Consider the following 12,106-nt stretch of genomic DNA (forward strand, 5'->3'; position numbering starts at 1 on the left):
TATTAAAAAATATTTTACACTTTTTACAACACATTAAAAATAAATCAAAGTTTTTATCAACCAATATTTTTTTGTGAATTATGAAGATTCAATAACACAGTATACCAAAGTTTCAATAAAGTAAACGATATACGAAAATACTATTTTCAGGGTTTTTTACGATTCTTTTCTCAAATCTAACATATTGATTGAAAAAAGGAAAGCGTTTTATCATTACACTTTTTTTATCTGTTACAGAGTTAACTGTTAATTAATCAAAATTCTAGTCAGTAGAATAAAGCATCCACAACTGTTTGACGATAGTCTAAAAACTAAAATATTTATGTACATTTAAAAACGCAAAATATGTTTATGTGTATAAAAGTTGATGATGAAATACAACGATTATTTTCAAATAATCCAATTATTCGGATATTGAAATCAATCGAATAGTTCGATTATTATCAAAGCACCGCACCGGTGCAATTGAATGCAGATCTGATTATGCGTAACACGCATCACTACTGTTAACTTTCAGTCGCGAGAAAGAAGTCGATCGGCTTGCACGTCTGTCTTTTTTTAATTTAACGCTAAATGTATGAACATCGTGCTGTTTTTAACACGTGCGGAAGGAAATGAAAACGGTTTTTCTCAATTGTTTATTTAAAGTTTGGTGCTGGGGTATATTATCGTACTGGATTAATGAAATGGAGTTTTGATAATTGAAAACGGTGAGTTTTACATTTTGTTCTTTTACATTATCAATCGTCAAATTTCCTCCCCATAGTGGCGGCAGCCTGAAAGAAAACAACATCTGATTTACAACATTAAAAAGTCGTTAGTTGTTATATTTATTTAATTTATATTAAGAAATCATAGCTTAACTATATACAACATAAATAGTGCACAAGTGTGAGATGAAACTATGTATTAATCAATGCATACAAAAAACGCATGAAAATATAAAATACGATAATCAGAAATGTGGTCATATTTCCTAAGACCAAAAATGTACCTTATGCATGTATTCTGAAGTCGTTTAAGTTTATCGAGTTGTTCACAGCTTAAATCAGTCATGAAAACAGCAGCGTAATCTCGAATGGGTAGTAGTAATGCTTGTACAAGAGTGCATTTAGTATTGATGGGTAAGAATTTTTGCAACCCTCTAAGTGAGTGGTAGACTGACAAATATTTTGCGGCTTAATTCATTAGTATGAGCTCGCCAGCATAGATGTTCATTTATTTGTCTACTGAAAGGACCGATCGCAATCCTATAATGAAAACCCCTACAAAGACTGACTTGACATGACTTTTTTAGTATACAATACAAAATTTAAAGATATAGATTATACAAACATCACTCTGTCAGATTTAAAATTTAAACTAAAAATGCATTATGTAACTTAGTAGACATTATAATAATACATATGTACATCTCCCTTCCCCTCCTTATCCTCTCTTCAAGCATTCTTGTCCTAATCCCGCCCAATTCACAATAACTTACTGTTCTTAAAAAAATATTTGATTATTGAAAAATATTTACGAGTACATGAAAATAACATTTTTATATGTATTTATTTAATATGTAATATATTTTCTTTACTAACTTTGAAAACTTTGTGGAAATCTGTTATTAGTTCTGAGTTTATACACTATATCTGTTTGTTTACTATAAATATGTATGTAGAACTGTTGATTTTCCAAATAAAATAAAATAAACAAATAAATAAAAGCCTCTGTTTATTTATATTCGTCGTGCCTCCCTTTACTATTTTCAAAAATTAAATTAAAACCTTTACATTTACTTATAATTGGGTATCCTTTACATTTACTTCTAATTGGGTATTGGGTAATATGTATATATTAGATTTATTTGCTTGTTTTGACAGCTTCAGGTTGAATTAAAATTATTTTATTGAGTTTTTTTGAATAATATCCGGTAGCTAAATTCTAGGTTCTATATCCAGAAACGATTAATGGCGACTATAATATATAATACTTACGCAAACATTTTGAAGATTTGTTTAAATACTGAGGGTCTGAATTGAAGACTATTATATGGGTTACATCAGGGGTTTTAAAAAAAAGATTGAACAAACATAACAAGTATAGTTCACAGGCATGGGTCGTTCCTGATTGTGTCTCTGTACTCTATAAATGTACGTATTATGTTGTTATTAAATTAATAAAATAATAAATAAGTAATCCGTATAAGTCAAGTGTAAACTACTAAATAATAAGTTTCGACTAACTAGTTTCTAGTAAGAAAATGTTAAGGAAAATATTTTTTTTAAATCTAGTCTATATCAGACAGTGTGCCTATGGAACCTTCTTCCAAATCAAGAAATATATCGCACCCCTAGTTTTAGACTATGACAAGTCAAAAAATAGCATTCTGAGATAATTTCATTCAAAGTTTCATTTCTCTGAAAGAAATCAAATAATGTATTTAGTTAACCGTCATTTTTTATAATTTGTTTGTCAGGATTTGTATTTTAAAATGCATTGTTTTAAAAAATAAAACATTAAAAGGAAATTGTGTTTATAGTCGCGTTTTTGAGATATCATACTCTAAAACTAGACAAATAAAATATTTGAATCAAGAATTTAAGTTGACTTATAATGTACATTATTATTGCACTAACAAAAGTAGGAAATGAGATAATTTTTCTTTAAGATATGGTGCAAAATAATAAACTTTCATTAATTTTGAATAATTTTATTTTTTATTTTTGGCCAAAGTAACCTATAAAAACAAAGAAAATAACGTAGAAACCATCTCACCAAATTTTAATAGTTTAGTAATGTAACTGAAAAAATATTGAGAATTTTCAAAGTCTCTTGCAAAATTACAAAGGTTTATAGGTGCAAATTCGTCAATTTATATAATTTCAATCATCGTTTTCTTCATAAGTCAATGGATTTTCTCTTCGAGCGGTATTAGGTTTTTTTTGTTCAGTTATTCCTGGTGGATGTAAGCATTTTGAAAATTTATGGAATTTAAACTAACCGGTTGGCACCTCATGCGATGTCGTATATTTATTTATTTTTTTCAAACTTTTGGACATTCTCTTTTTTTCTTTTTCGATGAGTTAGTGCATTGCATCTCCTTCATTTTGGGTGTGACCCGTGATCAAATATTGTTGTGTTATGGAGTTAATATTTTCTGTTGCTAATATGTACAAAGCAACTACGTATTTATTTTTATTTTGACCGGCACAGTTATATGACCAAGCGGGATTAGAACAAGGATGCTTGAAGAGAGGATAAGGAGGGGAAGGGAGATGAACTTATTTATTATTATAATGTCTACTTAGTTACATAATTCATTTTTAGTGTAAATCTGACAGAGTGATGTTTGTGTAATCTATATGTTTAAATTTTGTATTGTACACTGAAAAAGTCCTACGAAAAACAGTATTTTTAACGTACGATGTTTTACTTATTGGTACATGAAACAGGTGGTACCGTCTACAAATCCTGGCTGGCACATGTATTGTTATTAAACTAAGTAGTTCTGTACAGTCAACTATTCCAGTCATAATTTTAGTTAGTATTTTAATCATTTACGGAAATAACTTGATGTTACTGCATGGTTGGGTATTTAATTTACAATCTCCCAGTAGCTTAATCACAAATAACTATCGACGTGCTAATAAGCGACGTAATAACAATTTCTCAGCATGCTTGTTTATCGTATTCGCGATCAGAATGGAACATCAGTGAACACCTAATATTAAATGTCAAAATATTTACGTTTCGCGACGTATAATCCTGCTGCGCAATCACATATTTGAATTTCACCGGTGTAAATATGGAAAATATTCCAAATCTGCTATTTTTATTTATTTATTTATTATTTTTCATGCTATTTATTGCATTTAGCCGGCGGTTAGCAAGCCAAATGTCAAGAAAATCAGTATGCTCAAATGCTTAGCATGTTTTTAAGCACGTCAATAGTTATTTGTGATTGAGCTACTGTTGTCGTAGCGAATAAAGTGTTGGATAAACTGCTGCTACTAATTAAATGCTGATTGCGAACCTCCAAATCGCTAAAAACTCGCTTTTTTAACACTAGAGAGGTAGGAACGTTAATTCAATATAATTGTGTAAATATTGTATACCTATGTATTAGGATTGTACTTTATTTTGTTAAATTTAAAAAAAATCAAAACATATTTATAACAGTAGTAAAATAAATAATATTGTAGCTAGGAAAAATTTCTTGGGATTCAAAATTTGTTTTCTTTACAACTCTGCGGTAATTAATTATAAGTTATATAAATATTTATCCTTAATGTAAACATCCCGATCCATCAATTTAATATCAATAATTTATTCTACAGTCAACAAGAAACATTCTCTAGTTTATTGGTTTATGGTTTATACTCCAGATACTACCTACCGCACTGGCGGTTGGCGGTTGGCGGCTTGCGGCACGCCACTTCATCAAACATTTCCGATTTATCATAATAAATGTGGAAGATTTATATACAAAGATAGTTGGTACTATTTTCGTCACACCTCATGTGGCCATCTTCATAATGTAAATAATTATAAAATCCGTTTTCTTACCCGTGCCAAAAGAACTGACCGCATAGTCAAGTAATTTAACACCACCTTTGTCTTTTTATCACCAAGATTGATGAATATAAAATTTCAACAAATGATCACAAGTGTTATTCAACAATGTTTGAGTATGTCCAAATGCTTGCAGAATTTCCCTAGGGGGGAAATTCAGCCAGCCTCATATTTAAATTTATTTCAACAGAGAGGAAAAACATATTTGAGAAGGGAATAATATATGTACACTAGATTAATAAATTACATGGCTGTGGAAAATGAATATTGACTGTTTTTAATTTAAGTTCCAATGTACCCTTATGTAATTTTATGTAAAAACTGTTGTTTAAAACAATTCAGTGGTTGTTTTTGTAATAATACTGGAGCAATAATCAATGTAGGGAACTATAATACTTACCAGCAGAGAGGTTTGGGATTTAGTTAAACAGAGAATTTGGGATAAACTCTAATATCTCTAGGAATCGACCTATTCATTATTTAGATAATACTATCGTGTTAAAAAGTATTCATCACACCAATGTTTGTAGACAGGCTGGATCTTACATCATTATCGTCTTCATTCTATGTCTGCTCCCTAGTTAGATGGTGCATATGGTGTTCACGAAGTTCCTCCAGGCATGTATGTCATTTCTGCCAGCTCCTGTGCGTCCCCAGAAGTTAGGTTCGCGTCCCGTAGTTATAACATGAGCTGCCGACTAACAGTCAGCAGTGGACGTCCAGGATATCGAGAACCTGTTGCCTTGTAAAGTAGGTATGCATGGTAAAAGCTTTCATGAGGTATCCGCAGTACATGGACAAGCCAACCGTATCGCCTCCGATTGATGACAGTTATCAGCGGAGTTTGCTGCGTCCGTTCTTTTATTACTTCATTCCGCATAAAGTCAAACCAACGCGCACTCAATATTCTTCTGAGACACCTATTCTAGAAACTCAATATTTGCTGTTTTGCAACAGAGAGGGAAAACATTTTTGAGAAGGGTGTGAGAAGATGAGAGATGATACGGGAAATGGCAGCTTTCAAAAAGAACTGGGAGTGCTACTAGGAGTAGCAGGCGCCACATTAAACCGTATGAAGGCTGTCTGGAGATCGGATATTTACTCAGTGAAAACCAAATGCTGCCTATGTAACGCCTGCATAACACCTATTCTCCTCTATGGATGCGCTTAGAAATGGGAAGGACCACTGAATATATAATTTAATATATCTGTGGGAAAGAGGGATAGGTAGGTAGAAATTAAAATTCAACACTGTTGAGTGTGTCCAAATGCTTGCAGACTGGCTGGATTTCCTCCCTAGGGAGTTATACATAATATAATTAGTTACAACAGAGAGGGAAAATATTTTTGAGAAAGGAATATGGAAGTCTAGGCATTTACAGGGCTTATGACCTGTCATTAGCTGCTCTTTTACTTCACAAAAGTCAACAGATAGAAGAGTTGAAGAAATGTGGATGTTCAAACATAGGCAGATTGGTGAATGTTACACAGTGTGTAAAGTGGCCACTTAAACCAGACAACGACAAGTCATAATCCCTGTAAATGCCTAGACTTCCATTCACCCACCCTCTCACACACTTAAACTAACACAAACACACTAGCATGATTTGTACGAGTATTTAATGTATTTCTGTGGATATCTGTCATTGGTTTTATACTCTGCATATTTCATTTGTCATATTTTTTAAAATATGTATTACTGTTGGTATCCCTAATAAATAAATAAATAAAAAAATATTCCTTTTCAAAAATGTTTTTCTTTCTGTTGCAACAAATGTAGAGATTAGGTTGAGAGTTGGTCCGAACACAAACTATTACGCCGTTTCCTAGTAGGGGTAGGCAGGGAGGATAACATATCTGTGTAAATTTTCATGCAGGGTTTGCTTTTTCTACATTCATACCATGCGCGGCCCGTCCATAGATTGAATGGAACCAATGCTTCCCTAAAAATTTGACTTTTAAAACAATCAGTGCTTTATTTTCTGATACAATAAAATCAGATATAAGTTGACTAATCTTTTTAGTAACTACAACAAAATGAAACGTGCATCTTCAAGTATCCGTTGGATTTGGTCATAACATGTATTTTTGCCATAAAAGGTGACTAAATATATAGCCGCGCCGTGCTTTGTTGCTGACGCACTTTTCCAGGGCGAAGGTATTGACTTTTACACCCCACCCCTTCCTTATTCCGTATATAAGGGTAGGCCGATAATTTTTTTTCCGAATTTTGAAATGAAAGGGGTCTAAATAGTTGCCTTTTGAATTACTTGCAATGCAAAAAATATTTTAAAAAAATGATTTGATACTAATTTTGGCCCTCAACCAGAGCTTGAAGTTTTTAAAAAGTCGATTGTGCATATTCTGCTTGTGATTTTGCATATTCTGCTTTTCATACAGAAAACTCAATTATACTTTTTAGATAAAATTTATCTATAATTTTATCTACAAAGTAAAATCATGTTTTCTTTATGAAAAATATAATATGTGTACAATTGCAGGGTACCGACTAAGATACTTTAAATTTCCATACAAATATACTCATTTTCGTACACAAATATCGGTGTTAGTTTTATACCGTCTCGATATGTACCGATAAAGATAGCGTTCATAATCGCGGCGCTGGTAAAATTAGGGTGGGTGGATACTTATTTATTATTTTATTTTTTCGTGAAAATTTTGCTAAAGGAAATTAAGTGGAGATTATTTTATTTATTTATTTTACTAACATATACGGCAAAATTGCCTTTTACAAAACTCTTACTTTCAACATATCTATTGAATTAATTTTTCTTCGTACATATTTATTTGAAAACCTTAAAAAATTTTGAAAACATATTTGGTTTAGTAGTTTCAAAAAAGCATACATTTCTTTTTACCCAAGATTTAGAAATAAAAATATTAAACCTAAAAATTATACAACGCATTCAACAGAAGTTTAAAACAATTAAAATATAAATTTAAAAATCAAATTAAATAGTAAAATATTTTAAATTATGAACAGTAAAATCGTAACATTACTGTTTCGTGTAATAATTATGTTAAACGTTTAATTACCATTCATCAGGTTTATTCTATAGGAGGAATACCCTACTGGTTACGCTGTATTTTTACTTAATGTGTGTATAGCACATTGACTAGGTTGAGGTGTTCAAATTTATCTGCAAATCCTGGGCCCTGGTAAAGATGTTGCAATGCCTACCGTGGGTACCAATATTGTCCTAGCCACAACTAAACTGTTATCGTATGTGTGTGTGCATGTGCCTTTGATATTCTTATCGCGATCGCGAATAAGTTTTTTTTGCGATCAATAACTCATTTAATCTACAGTGTCGTGTAATCGCACAAAATATTCAATTTAAAAATCAAGAAACCACATCAAGTGCCCCTCCTTCCTGACCACAGGATTTGATCTGATCCTGACTGCCGCGAGAGAAGTTCCAAACAATAAGGTGCCAGAACCCCAGTACAAGGTAGGTAATTACATTCATTGTATTAGGGTTCGGTGGCAAAGCAGTTAAAGATATCGCATTCTGCGAACGGGTCCATTTTGAGGGTTCATCTGCCAACAGGCAAGTGGTGCGATCACCTACATTAAATATATCCGATACGTGAGAATAGATTAGTATTAGGCTTTATGGTGTTATTTATTTATTTGACACTTTATATACATATACAATATATGTACATATAAGGGCGGGCATATTGCCTTAAGGTAATTTCTTTCTACCTACCCAAATCGTTCAGTTTGAGAAAATTATAAATACATGGACATATTGAATCTTACAATTTTATACAAAAATTAAAAACAAAATTTAACAAAATAAAAAATATTTAAAAAAAATTAACACTATACTATGAAGAGAGGAGAGGGGATGGGAAGGAAAAAAGAAGGATAAAGGAACCATTTAAATATTTAGATAGTAACGTTTCAATATTGACTTAAATGTAAATAAAGAAGCGTCTCTAACATTAGTGGGTAGATTATTCTACAATCGAGCGGCTACTACTGTAAAAGAGGAGGCAAGAAAATTAGAGCGATGACAGGGTATTAAAAGGTTTCTCTCGTTACTAGAACGAAGAGATAGTCCGTGATGTGAAGGAGGTTGAATGAGCTCTCTCAGATAAACAGGCGAAGTGGGATTTTTAAAAATATTGTGAAGAAGTGAGACGAAGGGTGTTCTGGCTCGCGCGTTTACCTGCCAATTATTAATCAAACAATTTTAAAAGTAAATTATTTTACGATGAAAGTCATCCACATTGAGTTTTTTTATCGGGCCGTGGATTTTTGCAGTAGTGTGAAAACGGCCCATTTTGTGGATTTTTAGGCTCTTATTTTATTTATTTCGAATACAAACAGATGTACAGGTTAAATGAATATTAAAAAAAAAAAAATAGACATAAAATGTAAACATAGTAGGGCCTGCCATCCAATTATATGTATTCACTAAATAATACTGTAATAAAGCGACGACGGCTTGAAGTTTAAACTATATAAATAATAAATATACTATATATTAAAATAAGATAAATATTGACAAAACAAGGAGATAGTGGAAAGGAAAAGAAGGAAATTGATAAGGAGTGGTAAAGGATGATTGAAGGAAAGTGAGAGTGGAAAATTGCATTTGATTTATTGATTAAACGAATTATGAATGAAGAGCATGAATCAAGCCTATTAATTCTCTTCTGTACATATTGTATGGAGTGTTAAATATATCAAGACTATTAAATTTTTTGTTAAATGTTTCACATATACGAGGGATTGTAGAATGTTTCCGATGATTAGTTTTAAATTTACGAATATAGAAAATATCAGAGAGTCTAGTTGGCCTGGAGGGGACACGGCAAGCAAGTAGATTAATGAGTTCCGGGGAATCGAATTTATTATTGACAATTTTATAAAGCAGGATCTGATCAAACATATCTCTTATGTGTGCTAATGAAACAAGGTTATAACATTTTAATGAAGCTAAATAATTTGGAAAATGCAAATGAAATTTGTATTCTAGTTTTTTCAGGAATTTTTTTTGAACATTCTCGATTCTATTAATATTTAATTTATAAACGGGTAATGGTAATGGGCCTAACTCGTTTGATCAACCACAATATGATTTTCCATTTTCTTCATTATACACAGTATTTGTTAAGCGTTCTATCCGCTGCTCCAGTAAAACGTAATAGACCTTGACAATCTATTGACTTCAACATGTCACACAACTTATCACAAAAGACAATCGTAAAACGGTCTCATGATTACTAATTTGGTCGATGTAGTATGTACATGCATATAACTGTCGACCAGAGGTTACCAAGATGTTTTAGAAATTATCCTTGCTAATATTTGTTTTGTTGACTTATTTATCTGTCAACAATATTTTGAGTTTGTCCAAATTTTTGTAGACAAGGACTGGATTCAACTCCCTGGGGAGCTGCTAACATTAACATATTACAACAGAGATGAAGAACACTTTAAAGATGGCAATATAGATGTCTAGGCATCTACAGGGCTTACATAATTTCACTGGCCTAATTAAATACACGATTTACTTCCTTTTTGCTAACTTAAAAATTTGTTTAGTTTTCCACTAGTCTGATGATCTCGGTCACGACGAAACCCGGTTACTAGTAAAACTTATATAAATATGTACTAGTGAGAAACTTAATAAAGTATTTTCATTATTACAATTATGATCATTTCAATTTTAAATCATTTCTATGACTATTTACGTTACGTTCAAGCAATGAATTTACAATTTTTTTTATGCCAATCCTTGAGAGCAATATTTTTTGTCCAAATTTTTGTAGACAAGGACTGGATTTAACTCCCTGGGGAGCTGTAAACATTAACATATTACAACAGAGATGAAGAACACTTTAAAGAAGGAAATATATATGTCTAGGCATCTACAGGGCTTATGACCTGTCATTGGCTGGTTTAAGTGGCCACTTTACACACTGTGTAACATTCACCATTCTGCCCATATTTGAACATCTATATTACTTCAATTCTTTGATAAAGCCACCTGGTCCATGAAGAAGTATAGAAATTTAAAAAATAAAAATTTCAGGCGTTGCCCAGTATGTAGGTGAAATAATTCAATTAGATGAATCTCACTCGCATAAATAAAGGTTCCAGCTCTTTAACTTCACAAAAATCAATAGATGAAAGTTGTACAAACGAAATGTGGTGGCAAAATCTTTGGACATTTTAAATTACATACATTTTGAACTTTTTTTCTTTGATTCTACGTGAAATTATGCCTTTAAGAATCGTTTTAAAAAATTAAAACAGTTAAAATATTTCGATTCCGCCCCTTTTATATGGAATTAAATATCAATTTTTTTTTTAAAAGAATGTTTTGCTTGAGCAAAATATTGATGCTCATACCGGCCGTCAAATGGCGTTCAAATTTTGCTAAAGACATACTGTAGAAATGAAATATTCCCGACAGAAAAGATACAGCGTTTGAAAATGGCCAAATCGTATGATTTTCTGATTTCATGTTTTTGTTGCAATTTTTTTTTGTTGGGGAGGATTAGGGGTTTACAGAAGGGATGCAAGTCTGAGAAATGAAAGATTTATTCCATTTTGAGATCTTAAAAAAAAAAAAAAAATTTTTGGAAAAAAAAATCAGGGATTTTTTTTAAATCTGAGGAATGTTACTCTGAAGTTTCGCGGTCGGACCATGAAAAACTGTGTATATGCATGTGAAATTGTATCGACGAATACCTTCAAATTGTATGAAATTGTATCGACGAATACCTTCAAAATGACCTTATGGAATAAATTAAGAATTACAATAAATACCCTGTTAAAAATAAAGGTTATTAATTATTTGTATATGACCAGTCTACCGGTTTTGAGACGTACCCGTCTCTTTGTCAGGGCACCAATTAAACCAACATGCAAACCCACTATACACCTTCACTATAGTTGTTGCTCAAAAATATAATATCAACACGACATGCATTTTAATAAGCACATGCACTGATTAGGACAAACATGCACTGACTAAATTATAAAAATATTCTATGTTGTTTGAGAAATAGTTGAAAAAAGAGAGGGGGTGGAGGTGGGGGTAAGCTTAATAGGTTTAATAAGGTGACCATTGCAGTGGAAAATTGTATAAAGGACTAAATTAAAAGTTTGTTTGATTATTGATCAAAGGAACATTATTTTTTAAAGCTTTCCTAATGTGAAATATTTCCATTTTATTTACTTTGAACCCCTTTTAATTGGAATGTAAGATTTAAACTCCTGTATTTTTATTAGTCGTGATTTAAATTGATTAGGTGATTTGCGAATTCAGAGAAATTATTATTGTGAAGACACCTCATATGTTCTTTGACACGAATATCAAAATTTCTTGATGTTCTTGTTTTTGGTTACATACAAATATTTAATAACATTAAGTAAAATGTTTGACCATAAAGTTAATGCTTTAAATATTAATAAAATACAAAACCCTGTTAAAAGTTCAAAAAATAAATATGTTTAAAAAAGCCCTACTTACAACAAAAGAAAAATCGAAAGTGTCCGATT

The 12,106-nt window shown here is 31.5% G+C and overlaps 1 protein-coding gene across 3 annotated transcripts in view; it reads left to right on the forward strand.

The window, feature by feature from the left end:
- Nucleotides 1-405: 405 nt before the first annotated feature.
- LOC148283081 (uncharacterized) overlaps nucleotides 406-12,106 on the forward strand; it is an 85,122-nt gene continuing 73,421 nt past the window's right edge. For all 3 annotated transcript variants that reach the window (XM_088224122.1, XM_088224121.1, XM_088224123.1), the window contains exon 1: nucleotides 406-710. The gene's annotated coding sequence lies outside the window, so the exon portion shown is untranslated. The remainder of the gene's footprint in view (nucleotides 711-12,106) is intronic.

Source organism: Micrasema longulum, unplaced genomic scaffold (genome assembly GCF_059751315.1).
Source record: "Micrasema longulum isolate JH-2025_06_02 unplaced genomic scaffold, ASM5975131v1 h1tg000262l, whole genome shotgun sequence".
In the NCBI taxonomy this organism is placed as follows: Eukaryota; Metazoa; Arthropoda; class Insecta; order Trichoptera; family Brachycentridae; genus Micrasema; species Micrasema longulum.